This window comes from Erithacus rubecula (genome assembly GCF_903797595.1).
Source record: "Erithacus rubecula genome assembly, chromosome: 2".
NCBI lineage: Eukaryota > Metazoa > Chordata > Aves > Passeriformes > Muscicapidae > Erithacus > Erithacus rubecula.
In genome coordinates this window covers 19,520,883-19,546,257 of record NC_136685.1, presented here as the reverse complement: position 1 = coordinate 19,546,257, position 25,375 = coordinate 19,520,883, and the positions used below count along the sequence as shown (strand labels likewise).

At 37.3% G+C, this 25,375-nt stretch overlaps 1 protein-coding gene across 4 annotated transcripts in view; it reads right to left on the bottom strand.

Annotated features, from left to right (window-relative positions):
- DLGAP2 (DLG associated protein 2) overlaps positions 1-25,375 on the bottom strand; it is a 438,256-nt gene that overhangs the window by 285,569 nt on the left and 127,312 nt on the right. Inside the window, exon 1 of one of the 4 annotated variants that reach the window (XM_079325554.1) lies at positions 24,268-24,481. The exons of the other annotated variants lie outside the window; for them this stretch is intronic. The gene's annotated coding sequence lies outside the window, so the exon portion shown is untranslated. Of the gene's footprint in view, positions 1-24,267; positions 24,482-25,375 lie in introns of those variants that run through there. 4 annotated transcript variants of the gene reach the window in all.

Sequence of the window (25,375 nt, the reverse complement as noted above, 5' to 3'; positions counted from 1 at the left end):
TAAATTGCTGACACCATTTTGCTCCTATTGCATTTGATCAAGCTGCAGCTGAATGAATTGCATTGAATGAGTTGTTGAGAATTACCAAGACTTTTCCTGTTTAAGTCAGAGAGGTATTTCCTGTCTTGAAAGGACAATCTGAGAATATAGCAAAGCTCATGGTAGCACATAATAGAAGAATGCCTCTGCTGTTTATTACCCGGTTTTGCTATTAGTTGGCTAGATTTAACCTGTTTGCACACGTGAATAAATCCTCAAATAAGCAGTATCAAAGGCAGCTTTTCTTCCTGAAGTGCTGCCATGCATAGCTTTATTAATGCCAGCCTGAATTTCTTCATGACACTCTGTGTCTTAAATCTGTTGTGAAATGAAGCTGATAGAACACTCCTGGTAAATGATGTACTAATGCAAACACATCAATTCCTATGCATAGCTGCTAGTTTCTAAGTAAACGTATAATTTTTACATAGAGTGTTTTTAGCAATCTGGATTGTTCCCCTACTTTTCTTCAGTTGTATCGGCAATGAGCAAAGGCATCTGACTTTGAGAAAATACCCAAACTCTATTCTCACTATTTCTATGTAGAATCTATTGTAAACATTTCTTTCCCTTCTAGTCTCATACTAAACTAAACTGTATCAGCTTGGAAGTGTTCTCGTATTGTTCAAAGCATCCACAGATGAGAAAAAACAAGAACACATGCCAGGTACTGGGAAGAATATAATTATGATTAATTCCTTGATTAGATATTTTTGTCTGGTGATGGAGTTATGATTTAATAGCCCTATTAATTATTTATTTAAGAATTTGTTTAAAATATAGGTCATGGTTTCCAAATGTCTGAGGAAAATGCTTTCCATTAATCCATACAGAACAAAATAAAGATTGCAAGAATCATCAGCTGTCCAGTCTGTTCTAAAGTAGAATTTCTATCTTGCATTTTATTTCTGTTGAGACACATCAAGGCTGAAAATGGCATAGGTGCCTTGGGATGCCTTATTCCCAATCACCCTCATAGGTGTCCAAGGTCTTTTGGAAGTTTGAAGAAATTCTGATATCAGAGTATCTGACTAATGTAGTAGCACCCCTGCCACTTTCAGGGGTCTGTGACTGCAGCTGCTTGCCAGGCTGTGTTTTCATTCTCCTCACCCTTCAGCTGCCAGCCAGCTCTCCCTGCCTACCCCTCACAGCTCTTGGTGCTCAGCCATCTCCATCTTCTTGTTTGCCTCAATGCCACCATTGCTTCCACTAAACAACTGGGTTTCTTCCTTCCCAAGTTTCCTTTCCTCCAAAAGACTGCCCATAATATCTAGCTTCATGCACAACTCAGAACAATTCTCAAATTGATGTCAAGCTCTTTTCTCTGATAGGCAGAGCAGAGTCTGATCTTATGAAGTCTGGTAGGAGTTTCTGGTTTAATTCACTGGCTTTAGATTAAAAGCGGAATTAGGCCATTTGATGCTAAATTCTCAGGATGTGTCTGAATAAAAATAGTACAAATACTGTGGCATTCAAGCTCTTCATCCCTAATATATTCATCTTGAAGTGCACAGCTGCCATGCATATATTTACGTAACTGCTATCTGTAGAAATAGTTAAGAATTCAGTTCAACTGAAAAAAATTTTAGAAAAGTTAAGGAAGGCTAAGTGGTGAACACAAGCAAGAGGGATAGTCATTAGACATGTATGTTTTCAGAAGGCAACAAACCACTAACATTTTCACCTGAATCATTGAAGGTACATAACATAACTAGAAAATGTACAGAGAGGAACAAAAATGGCCAGACATTTGGAGAAGTCAGGAATCTAAGCAGACCACAACTTTTCAGTTAATAAGCAGACAGCTTAAGGTGGCAATAATAAGCATTCACTTTTCACAGTCAAAACACTTGAGGCAATCCATAAAATACTCAAACACAAGGCTTAAACCAAAGACAACATCATTAATTTACAGAACCTCTTTTCATAATATTTTTGAAATCAATAGTATAAACAAGTTAAAAACCAAGACTGATCAAAACCATAAACAATTGAGACATCAGAAGCTTTTAAACATAGTATGACCTCCAGCCTGAGAGGACCAGACACAACAGAAGCTGGATATGGATCAGACAGGAAGGTGGCAGCATTCTCTACAAACCCCATCTCCTGTATTTTTTTTCACTGTCAACTACTGAGAGCTTTTGTTTCTCCCATTTTGGTAGCTGTCTTGCACTTGCCCTACACTGTTCCCAACCTTCACAAATAAAAATGCTGCACAAAACCTGGTCTATATATGCAGTAGGTGCCAAGGGATACACAACACCTCTGCCTCCCTGCTGGTACAGCTATGAAGAACCTCCTTACACCGGCCTCTACTTTTTCCAGATTTCTGCTTCCTTTCTTTCTAAACTTAACTGTGCAAAGTCTTTGGTGCAGCAATACAAGCACAGTCATATTAATCACCAATATTTTTATTCAGTTGCATCTCTGGCAGCCTCTTGGCAGTATAGCAACAAACATCCCAGTAATAAATGAGCTTTTAAGTGCACCAAGCTTTATTATTCAGCAGCTGACATGTGGTCCCTGATCTAAACTTAACATATATAACCCCTGCATAGGCAGCACACCAAATAGCAATAACAGCAACATGAATAAACAATATAAGATCTCAAGTTAGGAACACAGGTCAAGTGCCTTCCTAACTATACCAAAATCTATTACTTCAGGGGCTCTTTTCTTAAGCTACACTAACACGCTACTGAATTGTAGTGAGGTAGGTAAGTAGGACCACAATGAACATTAAGTCTCCATAAACAATTAACTTTTGAAGCTGAGCTCTACAACAAAACAACCTGTCTGCTGCCATGGGATGTTGTTTCAATTCATGTAGGTCATTGGTGAGGTAACAGACAATTTTATCCAGCAACAGAAGAAAGTAGCAAAATCCCAGCACAACACATCCTTTGATAGGCTTAATAAAAATATAGATCAAGTTTATAGCAGAAGAAATTGAAAAAAAAAAAAAAGCAATTACCTCACTTAAATGTATTTCACATGTTTGTAAAGTATATAGAATTTTACTGCTAAAAATACCCCAACAAAACATACATTCAATGTAAAAAAATGCCTTAAACTTACCTCTTAGTTTACACTGATTTAATATATTTTTTCTTCTACTTTTCAACTTTCCTTGCATCTTGGGAATATAGTGGTTTTCTCCACCCGTTTCCTTCCTCTCACCTCCTCCCCCTCCAATCTGGCCTCCTTTCCTTCCTTGGAGGTTTTTAAGCTTTAATTTGAGAGTGTAAAGCTGAAAAATATTTGATACAATTTTTTTTTTTAATTAGAGAATTGAGCTCCTCACCATGGTTGAAGCATTTCTGGGAACAGCACCAAAAAGCTGGAAGCTACTGCACTGAGTAGCCACAGCATATCTCTTAAAATCATCACTCATTTATTTTTCCCAGACAACTAATGTTTCAGCATTTTACTTACAGACATGACTGCAGTTTAGGAAACTAGAAATGAGTCCGAGTCTCTTTGTTCAATATTGGAACATGAAAACTAGATTCCCAAATTCCAGCGTGGGCCCATCTCCAGCTGGAACAGGAACAAAACTCACCAAGTGGGATTTGACAATGTATGAGCTGAGGCTTAAGTTAGTCACATTTTAAATGAGCTCAGAAGGGTATTGATGATTATATGTTCCAACTGGAGGAGGTAGTTGTCAGTCTGCCTGCAGTGTGCATGTCACCACAGCGGGGAAGGGGAAATATTTTAGAGCTTGTGTGGGACTGGGCTTGCTGAATGAAGCACTTGGGAAGTCTCCTCTCCTATAATTTGAATATTGTTGGGGAAGGGGGTAAAAAAGTATAGGTTAGATATGCTCTTTAGGAACTCTGTAACATGCATTTACAGCGAGGTGTGTTGGAGAAACTTGGTATTTCTGTGTGCAACCGAGTGGAAGCCTACAGACTGTATTAGGCATCCATTAATTGGCACTGAATTGTGTAGATATATATATATATTTCTTAACCTTGATCTAGTATGGCTAGAGATTACTTTCGTCTAATAAAGAGCATTTTCCTGATAAGATATCAAATTTGTAGTAATGCTATATAAGTCATATCCTTTCTAAATTCTTACACATTTCAGATATGTGGATAATAGTAGTCTTCTTCTCCATTCCTTTTTTGTTCATTCATTAAATTTTAGTCTTTCCTCTTACATTACCCCTGCTTGAACAACAGCAAATTGCTCCTACAATTCATTTATTTGTGTAAAACTCAGCAATTACATGTCTAGTCTTTTACACAATCTATCTGCACATTCTTTCGAAGACGGTATTTCCCTTTTAGATATTATACTGACTACAAACAGGACCTTTCACGACAAAAAATAAAATGTTTAAGTGTAATTGAATGTGTATGTTTCTATGTAACTAATTAACATGTACAAGGCATATAAAATCAGTTCTGAACTAGTTTATCGCAGATGCATTAGATTCTAATTTCTCTCAATCAGAATATGATACATTGATAACTCCTCCTGCTCATGTTTCTAACCTCTAAGTATCGTTTATTTTCTGTTTCCTGCTGTTTACATCATCTGCTGACTTCATTAACATGCTGTTCACTTGCTTTCTTTAATACTATTAATGAAACTGTTAAATAAGGCTGAAACAGAGACCAATCATTGCAGCAGGATATTGGATGACTGGAATGTGTCATCAGCCAAGGTTTCTGCAGCAAGTTCTAAAAGCTCATTTGTCAGAATCATTTCTTTTAATTGGTTTCACTAAGTTATTATTTTTTCAATTGACTGATGTTTAATTGTGGTGTTACCAGAAAGCCATTTGTGAAACTTTGCAGAGAAAATCTGACAGCTTACGTATTTGCTTTTTTCTAAATCAAACCTACTGGAAAGTTGCTTCAGAATGGATTTTGAACTACTTTCTATAGTTGTCCTTTCTATTTACCTCTTCATGCTCACTATTTCATAACATCATTTACTCATACAGATTTCAGATCCTTGAATTAACTCCATGCAATTGATAAAACAATTAGGTTCCTTTAAAGCTGTGCAGAAGAGTATGTGATAACAAACAAATAATATTAAATAGAAGATAATATTATTTACATGAATAGACACACATAGTGAGAATATATATGAATGCAACTCAGACACAAACAATTCCAAATACATTTCCAGAATAACTAAGGGAAGCATGAGAGGTGTTTGTTAAATGTCAAAAACCATTAACAGAGAGGGAAAAGACCTATTTTACCTGCATGTTACTGGTGACCTGCAAACACACTAACTGAGAATTAGGCTAAAAGTGAGAAGGTAAATAACAACCATCAGGAATGAACCTTCAGATAAGTCTTCCATGTAGCCAAGGCAATGAACTTTTTGCCTTTAATACAAAGCTGGCTTGGGTCACAGAAGGAGTTGCCAAGTGGTTGCTTGAAAAGGCAGTGTACCCATCCCTGATCTCAGACATGGTGGCCCTGTCTGCCTTCCAGTTCTGCGAGCATGACAGCAAATACCAACAATTCTTAACCCCTAACTTTGTCTTTGAAATTACTGATTCACATTTTCTTCATACTGAAAGTCTGTAATACTTTCAGTATGCTGCTCGGTTTTGATGAACCTCAATTGCCTCATGAAATCTAAAACTAAGAAAATGCAATTATTAATCTTCATTACTAAAAAGACATGAGCTGCCAAATTTTTAAGTGACAAAGTTTTGGCCTCTAAAAAATTAGTTTTCACTAAGTACACATGGGAGAAAGCTTCACAAGCAAGGGCACTCTTGAGGACACTGGATTCTGGCACTAGCCAAGGTCTTTGTTGAAAAGCACAAGTTCACTCCTCCTGACATACAGCAACTACCTCAGGGTCTGCTGCCTCCCTAGTCATATCAACACAAACCGGAAAAAATGGATATAATCCAGACCAAAAGAACATATCCTTGACATTTGTTCTTTTTTGGGGGACAAAAACCATGGAAATCTCTCATGGCTTAGAAATGATAGGAAATATTTGAATTCAGGTCCAGGGAACTATTTTAAATCTGAGAAATGACAGAGCTGATAGAAAAGGACAATCAGGCATTTTTGTAACCATATTATTTTGAGTATATAGGTCATTTCATTCTGAGGAGTTCAGAAAACATTTCTGGACATTCAAAAATTTCAGTGTATCTTTTTATACAAAAAAACCCCCAGTCTCAATTAAAAGGACTCTCAAAAGATATGCTCATGGACATGTATTTGATTTCATGAAGAATTCTTGATCCTCCTTGGAGCATTCTCCTCTAAGATTTTAACTCTTTTCAGTGGAAGAAGAAGCTTTGGTGAAAGTTATTTAACCTTTATAGTGTATTACTTACATAAACGACTCAAAGAAAACAAACAGAGCTGTTACTCTAGGTACAATCTTTTTTCTTTGGCTGAATAGTTCTTGGCCTTTTCAAAGCACACGATTCATTGTTTTTATCAGCCTATGATCATAATGATACAAAGAAAAGTCACAGTAATTATAGAGCAGTCTTCATAAGAGCTATATTTAATAAGCTATGTTCATCCCTGTTCCAGCTCCACTAGCTGCTGTCAAAAGCAAGGATATATTTAACTGTTATGTGCTAGCTTGCATAGCAGCAATTATTATCCTTGAGAAAGCAGTAGTGCTTTGGCCCTTTTAGAGGTTAAACCTTATTTTCTGTCTGTTAACAAAAACACTGAACAGTTGAAATAAATTGAGAGTGTGATAAATATTCATAGACTTCAAAAAAACACATTCTTTCTGAAATCATGTCTATAAAAGGATTAATGTGTTTTTATCTTCTTAGTTGGACAACAAAAAGGGTGATGAAAGGTGAGCACACATATATCTGTATATATGCATGTATTAGCATAAATACAAACATATTGGCAAGAAAGTACAGTATCAAACCCCCAAATTGAAAAAAAAACCCCAACTCTTTATCTAGAGGAGATCACAATGAACATATGAGACAGCAGGAGGATACAGTCTGCTGAAGTAGCACAAAGAAAAGATGAGAAAAAAGTTGCTCAGGATACATCTTAGCACACAAACTGAGCATCAGATGTAATCTGTTGCCATCACCAGGTGGTTTACATAAACATTTATCTGTTATGAGGCCTCTGCAAATGCCATTTTGAATTGTCACTGGAAATTTATTTCAGCTATGAGAATATGAGCTAATAATAAGGGAAAAAAAAATCAGGGCACCAGCCTGGTTATATTTTATATGTTCAATTTAACCAGGGGGAAAATAATTCAGACTTCCTTGCAGGAAGAATAGGCATATTATTGACTTCAAAGGGCTCACTAATAGTAGCATACAACTTCTGGCATCATTTCAGTCTCACTGGTTCTTGTTAATTAAAAATATTGTTTACTTCACAGTACATTTTTAATTAATAAACAAAATAATTTACATAGCTTCTTTCTTTGGCTGTTTGCTAGCACGTGTTCTGCCACACAAGTGTTTACTTCCTGCTGCCCTGAAGAGGAATCCTTGTGCTCACAGTGGAGGAACAATATGGCTCAGAGAATCAGATCTACTGAACCATTCTGCAATAACTGATCATTCAGGGTGGGAGGGATGAGGGGTGATATTTCACAGAAAAATTATGAGGGCAGCCAAACAAATATATAAGATAATATTAATAGAATTCATTAATATCAGGTAATACTAACAGAGTTCAAAGAATAAGCAACATATTATATGTTCATTCCAGAACTCCACACATCCTTCCTATTTATAAAAAGTATGAGATATAAAATCCTTCCATCTCATCTACTGCATACAAGATATCTATCTGCCCACACTGCTGCCCAATACAGCTCAGAATTCTGATCTTATAAGCCTCAATATAAAATATGCTGTTCCCTAAATTAAAACTTTGAAAGCATACATTTTGTTCATAGGCTCACAGTCATGGGGATCATACATGCTTGTGCATGTATATGTGAGTGCATGAGACAAGAGTACTGAACCTATTGATTAATTTCTAATTAAAAGACAAGACAGTGAAACACTGGGAAAATTCTGAAGCAACCTTGTATTGTGATATGCAGAAGAATGCAAGCTGCAGTTCATTGGTGTCTCCATAGAAACAAGACATATTTGGAGGGTGTAAGACATTGTCAGAGGACTAAAAAAATTCAGCTTCAGCAGAAAACAGAAAAGCACCTGAGGGATTTTTTTTTTTTAACCAGGAAAACAAAATTAATTATTCATTTCCTATATGGGAAGCATCCATTTTTAGATAAATTACTTAACATACATCAGGATTAATTTATGGAGTGGATAATCCTATGATTTTTTTAATCCATAAAATCTGTAGAAAATGCATCGTTACACTTCTAAGTATAATGCCAAAGAGGAATATAAGTAGGGTCTCAATGAATAATTGAAAGGTCTATTCAATGTGCTGTTAATACCTGGTAATATTTTCACACTTGCTTTAGACAGTGCTTATGCATACACATGAATGTTGACTCATAAACAGAACCCCTTTTTGGCCTGTACAAAAGGTGGCCCAAAAAAAATTTAAGGCAGAGGAGAGATATTGCTTCAAGACACTGTGCTGTAAACCTGCTCAGCATCCCTCCTACTTCAAATGAACAGAGACTCAAAGTGTGCAGCTGCAGCAACTATTTTTAAGAAGTTGAACCCACACACAGGATGGATTAAAAAAGGCTCATCTCCATATGCTAAACCTGAAGCTATAGGCAGAGATTTTTTCCTATGTGACCAAGGGATCTATGCCAGCTGATAGATTCATAGGCTGGGATACTGTTCCCTGATTTTATGTCCTGGCCACTGAAGCCTTGGGGACAGACCTTCCACCTCTGAACCAATCCCAAGCCCCCTCAGCTCCTTTCCTAAAGAAAGATATTCCTTAACCATGGAGATCCCCAGTGACTGAACTGAATTCAGTACTCAGTACTGAAGGTACCTCTTACCTCCTTTTCTACTGAAACAAAAGTGCTGTGGAAATTATCAGTTTCCTCATCAAGTCGTTTCTGCTCTATTTCCTCAAAAGAGAAGAAAGCCTGTCATGGCCTGGGGTACAGATGAGGTACTTGTGCTACACAAGGGAATTGAAGCTGAGAACTGCCATTAGCTTGGCTGGAGATCTCTGCAGTATTAGGTGCTTCTCTTGGGGCTATATTAAAAGAGTGAATGTTAAATATCAAAAGAGAAAAGGTCCTTCAAGAATAACCAGGCTTTTTCCTGGTGGCATCATGTGCCATAATATCATGGTGATGATCCAACCCTTTCATAACAACTAACCACTTTGAGGAAGATGAGGATTAAGAAAATGGATAACTCTGAGACTTCCCAGCTGCAAACAAGAAAACAAGATTTAAGGGTTTTAAAAGGATGTCTTAGTGAGTGGGAAGGAAAGAGAAGGTTAAAGTGAAAACAGTTTTTTACGGCCTTTCTAGTGTGCATGTCACACATAACCAAGTTCTGTACATTTTTTTTATCAGGTATAATCTTCATAATAAATATTCAGATATTAGAGCTCTGCCAGAGTATGCAGACTCATTCTCTAGCTCTCTACAGACTTGCATCAAGATGCATCAAAGATCAGAGACAGCCCTCCAATTAAAAAAACATGGCATCTTGCAGTCAATTGTCAAAACTGAGACAAAATAGAATGGCACTATGAGTGATTATGACATGTTTATGTCCAGCTGTGCTTTTGAGCATATGTGAAAAGATGCACATTCAGAGAAATGTGAACTGATATGGACTCATTTACACTACAGTTTATCCAGTCTGTGCACCAGAGCTGAAAGCAGTGAACTTGCACTCAGTCACCTATCTTTCACAAATGCAAAGAGCTGCCTGCACAGAAAAAGTTAAAATTGATGAGTACATACAGAAAACAAATTATTTTAAAAGAGATACAGAAGAAGATTAAAAATGGCCCATGCTGCTATTGTTTTTTTTCAAAGAGGAGAAGAATTAAAAAGATATAATTATTGTTGGTCTTAAGAAGACTGCAGTGGCCCAGTAATTGTCTTTTGGACTTTGGATAAACAGTAATACTATTCTGTACCTTTGCTTATATGTGTCATTCTTGTCCACATCATCCATCTTAGGTGATTTAAGGCCATTTCTCACACAAGTAAAATCTACTCTAGGAATAAGAGATTCCAACAAAAGCGTGTTTTCCTGAAGGACATAATACTAGGCTGCTCCTTTAGGGAATCTCTTAAACTCTTCTATGTTGCATCTAAAGGAAAAGACAAAAGAGTTGCGCATTCTTGAGTAATCTGCCTTCACATCCTTCACTGCAATCACAGCTTTGGGCCTCCTGAATCCTTATGGACATAGAGGTAAAATGAGGAAAGGATAAAAGAATTTGAAGTCTCTTTTCCTCTTTCCTGTACCCCCATCCATTTCCCAGAGAAGGCGATGAGAATGGGAAATGACTGATGTTTTTCACTATCGTGCTACTTATTAATAAAGGTCAGACTGAAGGGAGAGAGAGAAAAAACACTCAGAAAGAAAGAGTGCACACCACCACCTGATACACAGTTGCTGTTGTATACACCATGATCATATATTACTGCAAATTCAGATTAAATTAAATTAAATGTCGGCAACTTATCTCAGGAGAAAATTGACTATAGCTTACAAAATAAGGTCTTTATTATCTGTCAAGCAGTCTTGACACTTATTTTTACAAATTATGATACTTTCTAGGAGGCTATGCAAACACTTTGACTTGTTTATAGGTGATATTAGATCTAAAGCACATACCAGCATCATGTAGTGATGGAACTTCAGCATGGTTTTGACATTAGTAATACATACTGAGTTTGCAGTAATGAGTCTTACAAGTTGTTATGTCCAGGAGTGTGTTAGGCATATTGCAGTGGGTTCACAGATGGATATTCCTTATTGCAGTTTCAGGAACAGTGAATTCAAAGATCTCTACCAGATGTGCCATAGATGTGCACACAGACCCAAGTTTTCCAGAGATTCAATTTATCTGGGAAGTCAAGGCTGTCTGAGTCAGCACAGGATATATGAAGTTTAAGGGCAATTACTAGAGATAACACATTGGCCGTGCTGGCTGTCACAGAATTTTGTCACATGCAGTTATCAGATGTGGAGAAAAAAATCAAGAATAACTGTTATGAAAGACTGAAGACTACTGCAGTGTGTCCATCATTCAGGTCAGTGGTTATGGCTGTAGTGCAAGACTGGTGAGTAATGTGTTTAATTTCATACTTTGCCAAAGGCCACTTTGGGGACATGGAGGAGCTGACAGCATCTCTGCTTAATTCTCAAAATAAGGGTAATGATCTTTCCTCACTTCAGAGATGTGCTCAGATGACTGAGGCAAGTTGCTGCAGTGTGCAACAGGTTTATATTACTTCTATATGTATCTATACATATAAACATATATGTGCATACATTTTCTTCAATTAATAACATCAAGGACACAGTGAATTTAGATAAACATAGCAAGCTCATTCGTTTTCCTAAAATTTGCGGGTAAAATTTCTTACTTTGAAGGATAGAGGGTTTTGTAAATATAAAAGTTTGAAAATATATTTCTTGAATCCATCCATCCAAGACAACCTAATTCAATATTTTTCCCCTAGTTATTTGACACTTTGGCATATACAATATTGGTTGTGAGAATATTTGAGTGAGTTTTTTTGACTTTTGAACATTATATATATGTAATGCAAGTTCCTTTGAACAATTTTACTACTTTCCATAATTAAAATAAAATAAAGCAGAAAAGGAACACATTCGTTTTCCTGCCAGAGCTGCATTTATCCCTAAGCACTTTGAGCAAGGCACAGCGATGCACAATATGCTGCACAGTAATTCTGCCTGAGTAAAGCTCCTGATATTAAAGAATAACCATGCATCCAAGAGACAGTCAGCCTTAGGCACAGACAGATTGACACAGCGTGGTGCAACATTTTTGTCCAGAATCTGGAAATGCCTGCTTGTGAAACTTTGGCAAGAGTAAGTCTGCACCATATGCATCTCCTTGTAAGTTTAATCATCTGTGTGCAAGCTATTAGTCTACCTTCAGGAGTTACTTTTCTTAACATCTTTCTCCTTCGTTGCAGTATTATGGCTAAACAAATATTATTAAGTCAAATAAATAAAAGGCAATCCGTGGTAGTTTGAGGCTTTTGACCAAGCCTGAAGCCAGAGCTAACAAATAAGATCAGTCAATCAATCAGTAAGTGTTTGATTCTAAATCAGTGTTGGTATTCCACAGGCAGCATTGCTTAAGGCAAAGGTTCTTTTAGTGTGAATCACAGCTCTCCAACATCTTGATCTCCTGCCATCACTGCACCTCAGTGCAGACCTCATTCACTTGTATCCTCATCACTATGTCTTCACACTATAAATATTGGAGCTATGCTTGATGAAAAAGGGATACTTTAAAAACCTACTAAAAATTTGCACTGAGAAACAGTGGTCAGTCCCACTAAAACTGCATGAGAGATCTGCAGCAAAATCCAAGATTTCTTAGAATTTGCATGCTGATTACCCAGTCAGTAGCAATAATCAAAAGTCTTACATAGATAAATTAAGACACCTACAAAGAAAAAAAACATTTACTGAAAATAGGCACAATGTATTTTACATTTCTCTCTTGCATTTCAGTGCCACAGCATAACGAATCAGTGTGAATAGCATGGTGATGGTTTCTTTAGAAGGCATATCTGTATGCCTGCTAAAAAGGATGAGCATCCCATAATGTGTCCTGTGTGAGTCTATTCAAATAAGGTAGCTGTATTACAAACTGCACAGACTACATATCCCTTGAGTGTATTTTCAATATTATTGTCATCAGGACAGTCCCAAGAAAACAGAGGTGGTTTTGTTTGTTTGTTTGGGTTTGGGTTTTTTGTTGTTTTGTTTTGTTTTGTTTTGTTTTGTTTTGTTGTTGTTGTTTTGTTTTTTGGGGGTTTTTTTTGTGGATGTATTTTTGCTGTGCTGGATGCAGTACAACCTCTCATGGGCTGGACTGCATCAAAGACGGACAAAAAGAGCACATGAATCTTATTGATTCTACAAATATATTTTACTCCACATTTAAATGGTTTTTGAAATAGTTGATCCACACTGTCAAACTTGAGGACTTTCCTCTAAAATAATACTTCAAAAAGCATTAACTGAAACACTATGAAATTTATTAAAATATAGTTATTTTGGAACACTTCACAAGAAACTGAGTGTCTTCCCCTGGATATGTGCAATATAGCCTCCAAAAGAGACAGATTAAAATAGATTAGGTTTTAAACAGAAGAAATTGGGGACAACTTTTACATTTCAGATCAAGGTGTCATATTTTAGGCAGGCCTGCCTGACACTCCATCCTTCTCATGAGAAAAGGCAAGATGCCACTGTCCAAAAGCTTACATGATTTAATTTTCTGGTGATTCTCCTACACATCCTACCTGCACCCCACTCGTATGACCTGGGGCTTTTTACACCACTGCTCCATACATAATCAGATAAATGACAAACTCTCTGTTTTAAACATTCCAAGGAGAAAAGCACTCACTGCACAAGGAGTGGGTGCCAGGCCCCGGCAGCAGCGGTGAGTCCGTGAGGGGAGGCCTGGGCTGCCCCAGCCAGACACAGCCAGTTCCAGCCGGTTCCAACCGGATTCAGCGGGATCCAACTGCCTCAGGGCATGGCTCACCCATGGCCTGGGCTGCCCCAGCCAGACACAGCCAGTTCCAGAAGGACACAGCCAGTTCCAGCCAGTTCCAACTGGATCCAGCCGGTTCCAGCCAGTTCCAACCGGATCCAGCCGGATCCAACTGCCTCAGGGCACGGCTGAACCATGGCCTGGGCTGCCCCAGCTGGACACAGCTGGTTCCAGATCCAGCCTCCTGCACAGGGCACACTGCAAGGACAGCACATGTAAGGAGGGGCAAAAACGCTGCAGAAATGGTGGTGAGGAAAAAAAAAGAGATAAACTTTCAAAAAAAATCCAAACGTGCCTTTGGGCATGAAGGTGAGGGCAGAGAGGAGGAGGTGCTCCAGGCACCAAAGCAGAAATTCCCAGCAGCCTGGGGACAGGACTGTGGTGCAGCGGCTGCAATGCAGCCTGTTGACCCCACAAATAGGCAAGTCTGCCATGCAGGGTTACAGCCCGTGGAAGGACACATCGGGGAGATGGATGTTGAGGAGTGGCAGAGAAGAACTTTTATGGATGGACCCCAACCCCTATTCCCCATTGCCTTGGGAGCAGAGGCTAAGGAGTCACGTACAAAGGAGTAAAGTTGAGCCTGGGAAGAAGGAGAGGCCAGGAGAAAGGAATTATTTTCATTTTCCTTTGCTTCGCACTGTCCAAACTTTTTTTAAACTGGCAATACATTAAGTTAATTTCCCCAGGCTGAGTCTAGTTTGCTCATAATGGCAATTTGTAAGTGACCTCCCTGTTTTATCTCATCCCATAAACTATTTCCCACCTCGTCCTGCTGTAGGAACAGAATGAGAGGTGGCTGGGTAGGGGTCTGGCAGCTGACCAAGGTTAACCCAGCACAAGGACTGAAATCAGAAATATACACTCTTTTCAGAAATTAAATCATCACATCAGATATTTTGTTAATGAAATAAAAACATACTTTAAGTCAATACAGAAATAAATCCCAGTTGCAAAGGTTTGCATTTATGGCTAACATGAGAGGTTAACAGATGAATGTTTAGCAGTTTTTTACAGCAAAAATATTCCAAAAAATTATTAAATAGCTTGATGCTGCTCCTTTCTCTTGCTGCAGGCTGAGAACAAAACAGGGAAAGCCTACATCTGCCTGAGGTTATGTAGAAAAATTTTCATACCACATAGAAAAATGGATTCCAGCATTTTGCCTAGACAACTTATTTTGGTATTGGAAGAGACAGGTTTAACCCCTGCAATACATTGGTGGCAAGTGAAAGAAGGACTCCATGAGCAGAGAACATGGCAAACAAGCCATTTTATGTCAATAAGCAATCTAGTTCAAGGTAACTCAGGGAGATCAAATCAACTCTCCAGACTAAAGTTTAGTTACAGAGATGTAAATTTGGAATAATTTAAACTAGTGCCTTAGTGGTTCAAAAGATAATCTGCTTGATATAAACGCCAAATCACTAACTTCTTCAACAGATCAGATCTCATATTCTACGAGAAGATGATATATAAACATGCTCTTATTAACCTATGTGAATCAACACTGTCTTGCTGAAAATAAGGATCTTTGAAATCTCAGTTCAGATTTATGCTAAGTTCTTGGGCAAGGAGCTTACTCCTTTTTCCTTCCTCAAAAGCATATGCTTGTATCTTACTTCCACATTAGACCTGTCCAATATCTTTTATTCTTTTAATATATTAAGCTCTTTGTTTAATGTTGCCATTACTAGTGAAACACCACTTTTTGTTTTATTCTTCTTCTAACAGAGAAAAAAGAAAGCTATAAAAAAGTCCTCAGAAAAGGTCTCCAGCTGATGCAAGATTACTATAATTCTGATTTGTCCATTTTCCTTTTGATGCATAAAATATGTGAGGAAAATGAAGTCAGCTTTGGATAATGTCTTTTCAAACTTTCATTGAGCATTCTCATTAATGATGTGTGTAACCTGGTTTTGAACTTTTAAAGAAAAGCTAACAGGTTCTCTTGGCAACTTACTTTACTCCATAACCTCATGAATATAATTTTTAATAGATACCTCTCACAAGTCAGTAAGAACCAAGGTTTTAGCTTTAACTGGTAATGCATTGAGCAGAAAGAACCATGTTTAGGTCTTCTAGGTGAATATCAGGGTAATTTTACATCCACTTTTGTCTACTAGTAAGTATAAGAGGACCTATATACTTCTGCTAAAAACAAATCAAAATCACACAAAGTTAATTTTGAAACCAACAATTTTGTACAATACTTGGTTGGATGTCTGAGTATATTGATTTTGTAAGTTCAGGAAAGGTTGGGTAGATCCCTACTTCCCTTTACTTGGGCACACTGTTATTTTATTCCTCTCTTATGGCTACAACTTCTCTGTAAAAGTGTCCTTCATTTAAAGGGAACAGCTGCTAACACAGTAATCACAGTGTCCACTTCTGTGTTGGAAACTGTAGCTCAGAATCCTGTTCTCAACTGTTATATTTCTGTTCATGACACATCACAGCTGTGTGAATAAGACCACTTAAATTTAAGGATAAAACATTAATTTAAATTATTTTATTTGTAGGAATCTCTATTATTCAATATCCAATACGGTCTTGATCTGTTCACAGATTTCATCGTCTCCAAAAAAATTTAAACCAAATCAGCTCTGTCTAAATTCCCATGGAGCAGGGGCATAGGTGCCATATACAGGTGACTAGAAACTGTGCAGTCCTCTGTCCTGAAATTCTGTTAAAATCTCATCTTTTCATAACCAACTGACTACTCCTAATTGGATTCTTAATGGCACACTCCTTGGAATTCAAATGTGGCCTCTCTTGATTTCAGATTTCAACCCATTTGAACACAGACAGTTAAAGTGACTTGTTAAGACCATTTAACAGGAGTGAATACTCTAGAAAGCAAGAAATTATCTTACTTCACCCTTAGGGGGTAGGGAGAAAAAGATTCATATTGTATTCATAAAATTGACACTGCTAAAAGAAAAAGACACAGCAGCTGATTGCCTCATATTGAACTGTTAATAGAATTTGAAACTGAAATCAGTAAAACAGGAATTGAGCCACTAAATTAGCTTTAAAACAAAAGTATTTTGAAATACACTTTTAGATATTTGAGTTAATTTCCAGGCCTCTGTGCTACTTGTGCATAGAACTTGTCTTTTCGTCTCATGCAGATGCAGCACCTTTCAGGCTAGCTGGCTTTCTCAGTGCTTCAAAACTAAAATGAAATTAAGTGTATAATGTGTTAAAGAGTTACACTTTCAAGAACTTCATTACAATAGTCCTCAGCCAAATCCCACCAGCTGCAGTGTGTGTCTTCAATATTTTTTCTATTTCAAAACCTTAATTTTTGGAAGCTAATGCAAATCTGCATTCTTTATTAGGCCTTTATGTCTGCCCACACTTGACTATTGCTGTAATTTTATGCTTTAAATCTAAAGAAATGGAAAATACAGTTGAAGAAGACATTTGAAAGTGAGCATATTTGTGGAAAGGTTTCCTAAGTGCCTTCCCTGCTTTCTGCATGTAGTCACTTTCACTGGACTTCTTCAGTCACAGCATATTGACAGAAGAGAATCAATAGAAATGTCTGCCCTTCTGTGAGGATGATTTCCCCTTCCTTAGCATAGAAACACATATAAACACCATCAGATGCAATTTATATCAATTTATGTCAGTTCTACTTCCCAAATATATCAAAGGGGCAACTTCCACACCTCTATTTCAAAGGGCACTACCTTCTGCTACCTGGCAAAGTATTGCTGTCCATACTTTAAGAGGAATGACTTTTAAGGAAACTGTATGACCTATTAACAATCAAAAACACTTTCAGCATAGTCACATCTTCAGCCTTCACTGAGGTGCCTGAAACACTTTTCCTACTCTTTTTTCCCCAAATACCTTTTATTATCACTGCTAGTAGCATGGTCACGAGTGAAATAAAAATATCTGAATCAAAGGGATTTATCTGGCAAAGAGCCAAAATTACTGTTTTGCTACTTTTCTGGAAAAAAAAAAAAAAAAAAACCAACAAAAAAAACCCCCATGTATTGATCCCCCAGGGGCCTGGCTTGCAAAGCAGTGGCATTGCATGAAACAGTGAAGACAAGTATTCATGAGCCAGCTAAATTGCAGCCCTGTGTGAGAGTTTGGGAGATGCTGTTAATTATTCATTTATAAATTAAGAGTGGAAGCTTTAGAATTATTTGTCAACAGTTTTATTCGCTTCAGAGTCCCATCACTATACGACCATCATTAGTCCAAAATCCATCTTTCACTGATTTTATTATTTAAAATGTACTCAGTCATTGAAAAAGGCTTAACTGAGAATTGTGTACCCACATTTAAATATGTTAGAACCAGAATTTGGACTGGAGCAGGTCTGTCACTAGTGCTCCAGGCTTGGGCACTGATTGTAGTACGTGTGTGGCCATGGAGCAGGACAATGGGATGAGTGAGAAAAGGCACCAGGAGGTCTGTAGGGTCCTCCCTGGCTCTTGAGGCCCATGCTATCTGGCAGTACCTCAGGGGGGCACACATTGCTTTTTCTGGCTCTCTTGCTGAAAGTGTGTGTGTCTCTGTGTATGTGTGTGGATATGTCTGCATACATATGAACAAATGCCTGTTTCTGCTCATTACAGCATTCCTGGGGGAGAACAGGCACAGGAGACAAGAGATCCTATGAGAAGAAATGAAATCAAAAGAGAATCTCAAGATTACATTGTTAAAAATATATATATCTGTTCTTGCTTACTGAGACATATATGTATCCATAAAGTCCCATGCTCAGATCAGACACAAGGATTTTAATTCAAAGCAGTAAGTGTCTAGGTAGGTTATCTAGGGAATTCTGTCTGGGATGCATGGGACTGATAAGAAGCAGGCACCGACTGCACAACAGGCACATAAGGAAGGGATCCATCAAAGTGGTACTACAACAAGATTCAAGGGACACCAAACACTAAAGGCTGTGCTGCCATGCACAGTCCCAGGAAAGGGAGTTTCCCAGTTTAGAAAGCATTTCAAGCTCATACTTGTTTTCATCTATAATGGACCCAACATTTACACCAGGAACACGTATCAAGCTTTTTAATATTTCTTCGGATGTAAATCTGATTTAAGACATTCTTTTTGGAAGTTAGTCTTACTCCTAGTTGAAGATTTTTTTTTTCCTAGATCAACCTAGCTGTCATCTGGTGTGCTTTAAAATGGAACTGTGAAATGGAACATGCAAATAAAATGGAACGGCATGCACACAGAAAAAAAAGGAATATAATTCATAAAAAGGCCTGTTCAGCTTGTCTCTGCATGTTTTTGAAACAAGATGTCTGGTTAAAGCCAGTTTGGAGTGTGGCCACAGTAAAAGCCAAGTCAGCACAACCAGGCACACTTTGGGCATAGAGTGGGAAGGAACAAGTGTGTGTGGCGGGATGTGAATCTCTTCTGATGAATCGGCTAAAGGAATAATGAAATGGTACCACAACTTCAATATGTGGCAGTATGGTTAAAATATGGAGAGAGAAATGCTTAGACAGCAGTAGAAAGCAATAGCCCAAATTAATTGTCTCATTGTAAGGTATAATTTAAGCTTTAACGAAGTCTATGAAAATGTATGCAGACTGCATATTTATGAGAAAGATTCCAGTGACCACATATAATCAATAAACTCAAGATTCCCTATGAGATTCAGCTATTTAGCCTGCCAATCTTTATGACACTACAGTATTATTCCTCTTGGTTTAAGATGTTTTCTCCGTTCAGCTTCTATTATGGCTGCACAAATGGGAAGAAGCCAAATGATTGCACTGAGGAAACAATGAGGCTGAATAGATACAAAATGCTGTCAAACACCCAGGGTGAACAGAAAAAAAATGTATTTAATTTCTTTTAGTTCTTGCCTTTACTTTTATCAGCAGTTGGACAGAGGGAAGGGAAATAAATCAGACGCAAGAATAGTTGTCCAGATGACAATGCCCCACTTAAAGAGCCATTGATGAAATTTATAGGACCAAAAATGCATGAAAAAAAAGGGATTAAAAAATAATTTCTACAGAAATGCATAGAACAGCTCCTGAGTTCTGTGCCCTCTCCTAGTCATGCAGGTGATGTGAATGGTGAGGGATATGAGGTTTTGGGGGAATTTAACCCAGGCATTTTCTCTAGGAGAGCTAGCACAAAGACAAGATTTCTAAGAATAAGTACCTCTTAGGTGCCTGATTCTGTTAAAAACAAGAACATCTGAACTGGGCCCACTCCTCAAGGCAATGCCGAACTCACTTCCCCCTCCAACCCCGCAGCAAAATTTCTGTAGGAGATGAAATACCTCCTTTTGGGCTTCCTTGTCATCACACGGAGAAGAGCAGCCACAGTGAGGGAGTGTGACTATGACTGTGTGCTGAAGTAACATCTGATCCTCAACACCTGCTTTCCTTTCAGATCCTTTTAGATTTGCAGTGCAGGACCCCAGTGGGGTGCAGGTGCTGCGTGGTGCTACATGCAGGCAGGCAGCACAGCCTGGGGCACACAGCACCTGGCTGCCCTGAGCCACACCATCATTTGTGCCCTGCTGCTGGAATATTTCATCTTGACATGTCTGGCCTGCCCTTGCTCCTCCTCTCTCTGTGGGTAAAGCACACAAAGTCTGGAAGTCCTCTTCCTCTTCATGAACTGCTCTGAGATTTCTGCCCCCAGAAACAGCACCTGGATCTGACAAGCAAAAAGCAGCCTGATATTTTCTGGGCTCTGTTATTAAATGGTGTGTTGCCCTTATCATGATCCCAGGAAAGCCAGTGAGTGTTTTGCCATCAGATTCAGCAGAAGTGTGCTCAAGCCCTAGAGACCAAGCATTTGATGATGGTAGGTCACCTAGGAAATGAACTGAAAATTTTAAAGGATGTTGTTGCTCTTGTATCAAATGTCAGATTGAGTGCTTAGAACTGGGAAGACAAACAAATTACTATACAGATCAGCTAAAACTTGAACCTAGTGACAAAGAATTCATTTTCTCAGAGATTATGGAAATGTATGATCCCTAAATAATTTTTCTGCTTTGGATATCTTTCTCTCTTTAGTGTGATGGGCAATGGTCTCCTTGAAATCTTTGACTTTAATACTGCAAGTAATTATTGCTACCACAAAAGCTGCAGTAGCATTTATTATTTGCCTGCCATTTCTCTGAAGATGTTAATAGCAACTAAGTTGCAGTTTCACTTTCCTTCAGTAAAAGAAATCTATGACTTACTCTGTGGTTTCCTCCGTGTATCTCTGAATGCTCTGCTGTGGGGTTGTCTGACAGTAACAGACCTGTTACCCTATTTGTACCTTGGTAATGTGCTGCTAAGAGGAATTAACAGCTTGCTGTGCAGAACTACTTTGCTGGCATTCATACTCTGTTGTACAATTTTCAGGCTTTAATATCAATTTTGCAAGCGTATCTGTCAAAAACAATTAAATTCTACAACAGATATAATTTGTATTGCACCAATCTATGCAAATCTTTCATTGTTACAGATATGAATATTTTATATTACACAAGAAGAAACTAAAAGGAATTCAATTTAATTTAGCCATGGGGTCTCCAGTCAAGGATGCGTGGTTTTGTGTGTACTCCAGACCCTTTCACTGTTCTTGGGGAGAATTCCTAAAGTATATATAAAAAGAAAAAATGTAATGCCTGTTGTATCCAAAGAAAATGAAGCTGGCACTTATGAACACGTGCTATAATAAACGTTAACACTAAACAGATTTTTTTTTTTTTTAATGTGTGCAAAAAGCCAGTTAATTTCCCTTACTACTCTAGAATAATTTATTAGGATTTTATTTTTGATAGCAATGTGGATCTCATATTCTTTCCTTTGTGTTCAGACTTAGCTCCCTTTATATTCACATCAGAGACATCTATCTGGTCTCATTTGTACTACACTCATGAAACTTGAATGCACAGAAGTCCAGTTACTAGTGATTTTCCTTGAACTCCAGCATAAACTCAAGCTTTTCTCTTTGAAACCAGAACCCAATTATTAACTACATAAATTTATTGCAATGACAAAGCCAAGAGCAAAAAATTAAATATCTAAGATGAAACATCCCAAATATATAGTTCAAAAAGTTTTCAGAAAAATACAGCTGAGATTTCTAGCACAATTAAAAGAATAGAATGCCAGAAATAATAGGCAAAATTTATGGAGCATAACTAACATGACGTAATCTATGCTATGGAGTTCTATGACTCCTCCAAATATAATTTTAAAACATTATATAAAGCACAAGTGAAACATTGTATGCTCTGTGCTATGATAATTTCTCTTTCTGTATATTCTTTTAATTTTAGGAATCCTATATACTTTTTGAAACATAATGGATGGGTTGCTCTTATTTATGTGCCCTTCAGTGTGCTTATGCTACAACTATGTTGATTATCTTTTCTATTATTTTTAAATTATTTTATTGTTTATGACAAGCAGCTGATTTCCTTTAGTGGACAACTATAATAGATGGAAAACTGATAAAAATTATTCATGGATTTTTGGTTTTTTTGGAAAATAATATTTCAAAACACCAAGTGGGCTAGTAAAAGCAGTGACTACACAATTATTTTTTTTAATTTTTGTTGCCCAAAAGATGTACCCTGCAAGCAACTCAATATTTGAGATTTGACCAGCTAAGCTGCATTACAGTTGTATGTCTGAAATACAGTGTGTACAATTTGGCCTTTACTCAGTATCTGCCACTTTCCTTTAGCTTTTACTCAATGTGCACAAAGGAAATCTGTGAAAATGTTTTCGTTTTTCTAGATCACTTTAAGAAGCCTTTGCAGTAAAAACGCTTCCATGAAATATATTAAGTAAATTTCATTATGTAACTATTTAAACAAAATAGTTTTTATTTTGTGTATTTTCTTGAAAAAACAAACAGTAATTTCAGGCTCAGTACTGCTGTTTAATCTGCTCATGTGTTGAAGCACCTTCACCTGCTTGCTAGTATTTTAAAATAGCATGTTTTGGACAAAAAATGATGCCAGTTGTCACCAACTTTACTAAACACACAGATTTTGTATATCCAGCAAAAATATTGTTTGACTGTTTTCATGTTTCAGAAGATACCTGTTAAAGTGTACTGTACTGGGCACTACATGATCATGTTGGTCACTTGTTGCTAAATAGAAAGGATGTAGTCTGTCTCAAATGACAGGGAAACATGACAGATATGGATCCATGAACTAATTATGATCAAATGCAGGAACTGATATTAATGCATGCCTGTAAAATAATCATGTTGATACTTCAGAAATAAAACCTTCAAACTTCTCCACAGCAGTGAAAAAGCGACAGAAATTACAACTTGGGAATCAATGACAGCCAGTCTGAACCTTTGTTCTTATTTTATACAGACCTCTTTTTTTTTCCTTTATGGCTTTGCTCCTGCATAAACTTTTAAACAGCAAGATATTTTACCTGCACATCAGAAATCTATACTGGAAAATATAGAATTATTGATTTTTTGGATAGGCATATCTAAAACTAGAAGGGCTAATACTCATGCAAAAGGAGCACCCCAAACCTCTACGTTGAAAAGTTTAGAATACGAGAAGGAGAAAAATACATACAGAGAATACTTCCCATATTGAAGCATTTCAAGGCATTTGAGCACCGTTCACTTGCTGCAAAGTTGCCAATTCTAAAACAAGGATTGAATGAATTTTACTGAATAAGACCCAGTAACCTACTGATCTTAAAGACCTCTGCTTAAAGGTAGGTTTCTCAAAAAAAAAAAAAAAAATCTTATATCAAATCTTAACCCTTATTCTACAATTAATATTACGTATCCAAAAGAATGCATACTGTGTGTGTGATCACAGCACTTTATAAAGCTCATTAAAGAATATTTCTGTTTAGTAGCATTTTTGTTAGTAATATTTTTCTAATGTAAAGGCTCTCATCACTGTACAGCAAATATGTGGGTTCTTTGCTCTTATCTCATGTAGTGCACTTGATAAGGAGTACTACTGAACCTTCTGCACGCTGCATTACAAAGAAAACTGTCTTTCTGTAAGGCATTTTCTCTCCACTGCTTTCACATGAAATAAGGGCTCTTGTAGCTCAATGTATCTGACTGTATTAATACTCAAATAAAAACTGAAACCCTTCTACTTTATCTGAAGTATAAATCCCTGAAAAGATCCTTTCCTTTCTTTGCCTTTCCAATTATGTTCCCTGTAATAAAGGGTAATATTGAACTGAACTTATTGTATTCCAGCATCACATGTTAACTTCCAAATCTCTGCATATGGTCTATTTTCTTCTTTATTGTCAAAATTAGAGAATAGGTAAAATGATGACAATATTATTAAAAATATCACAGCAAAATCATTTTAGTTAAAGACAGTTCAAACATATTGCTTTCATGAGTAGGAAAAAAAACATGGTGCAAAGTGCTCGGGAGAGGGAAGGGACTAGCATCTGTTGAAAATTAACTACTTCGACATTAATTAACACATAATTTTCTACCTGATGAGATGGTGTTGTAGAAAGTATAAATTGAAGGCACAAGAGTAAGAAATGAGTCATCTTTGACTTACCGTATCAAAGACTATTGCTGTATTGCAGTCAGCATCCAAACACAGAGCATGAAGCTTCTCACAAATCAGAAAAAAATACAATCAATGAACAAATCAAATTCATTGTAAAAATAAAGGCCAGAGATTAGAGTATGTATCCAAGGGTCTGGTTAGTCACAGCTTTGACTAGCCTGCTACAGAGCTCTGCAAAACAAGTATACTGCAGCAGTGTGGCAAGCATAGGATTGCAATGCATGTCCCATATATTCAAGCATAATAGAAAACATGGTCTGGAGCTTATTCCATGTGGAAGTGGGGTTTGTTTTATGCAGGCAGAAAAAAGAAAGGCTCTTTTCCCACATAATAGAATTAGAAATGTAGATTTTTCTTGATTATTGTACACAATAATTCCCCAGGATATCAATTACATAAAGCAGGTGCTTCTGTCTCCTGTTTCCCAGATAAATGCCTGTAATCTCATTTCACAAATGATCCTATTTAGACAGGAGCCACCTATTGTGATGATATCATTTGCTCTAGTATCCATAAATGGGCAACTTCCTACAAAACGTCATGACTACTGACGACACAAATTTTTATAATATTGAGTGGGCAGGGTGGTTGATGGGGTCCCATCAATCTACAGCAGCTTCTTCTGATGTGATACCACGAATCCTGCATAATCACCTAAAAGACTGTAAATGAAGAAGAGCATTAAACCTCTCTAGTAAAGCTCATTAAAAAAAAAAACAAAACCAAAAAACAACAACAAACAAAACCCACACACCTAAAACTAAGAAAAAAAACCCCACAGAGGGAGTAAAGACAGATAAAACATAATGACAGAGCACTGGCACCTTTTCAGATGCCTTCAGCACTCTCAAGGATACTGGTAGATATGAACAAAATCACTCTCAGTTAAGAAGTGTAGCTGTCAGTTTCTTTTTAACAAATAATAAAAGACTGAATATCCTTTTCCCTTGCAAATTCAAAATATGCACTGACAGCAGAAAAGACCAGTGCTTCAGTGTTACACAAATTAGCCCACTCTTAGTGAATATTTTTCAGAATTAGCAGCTGCTTGTCACAGGAGCTTAGAATATGAGCACTGTATCAAATTACCCTTAGA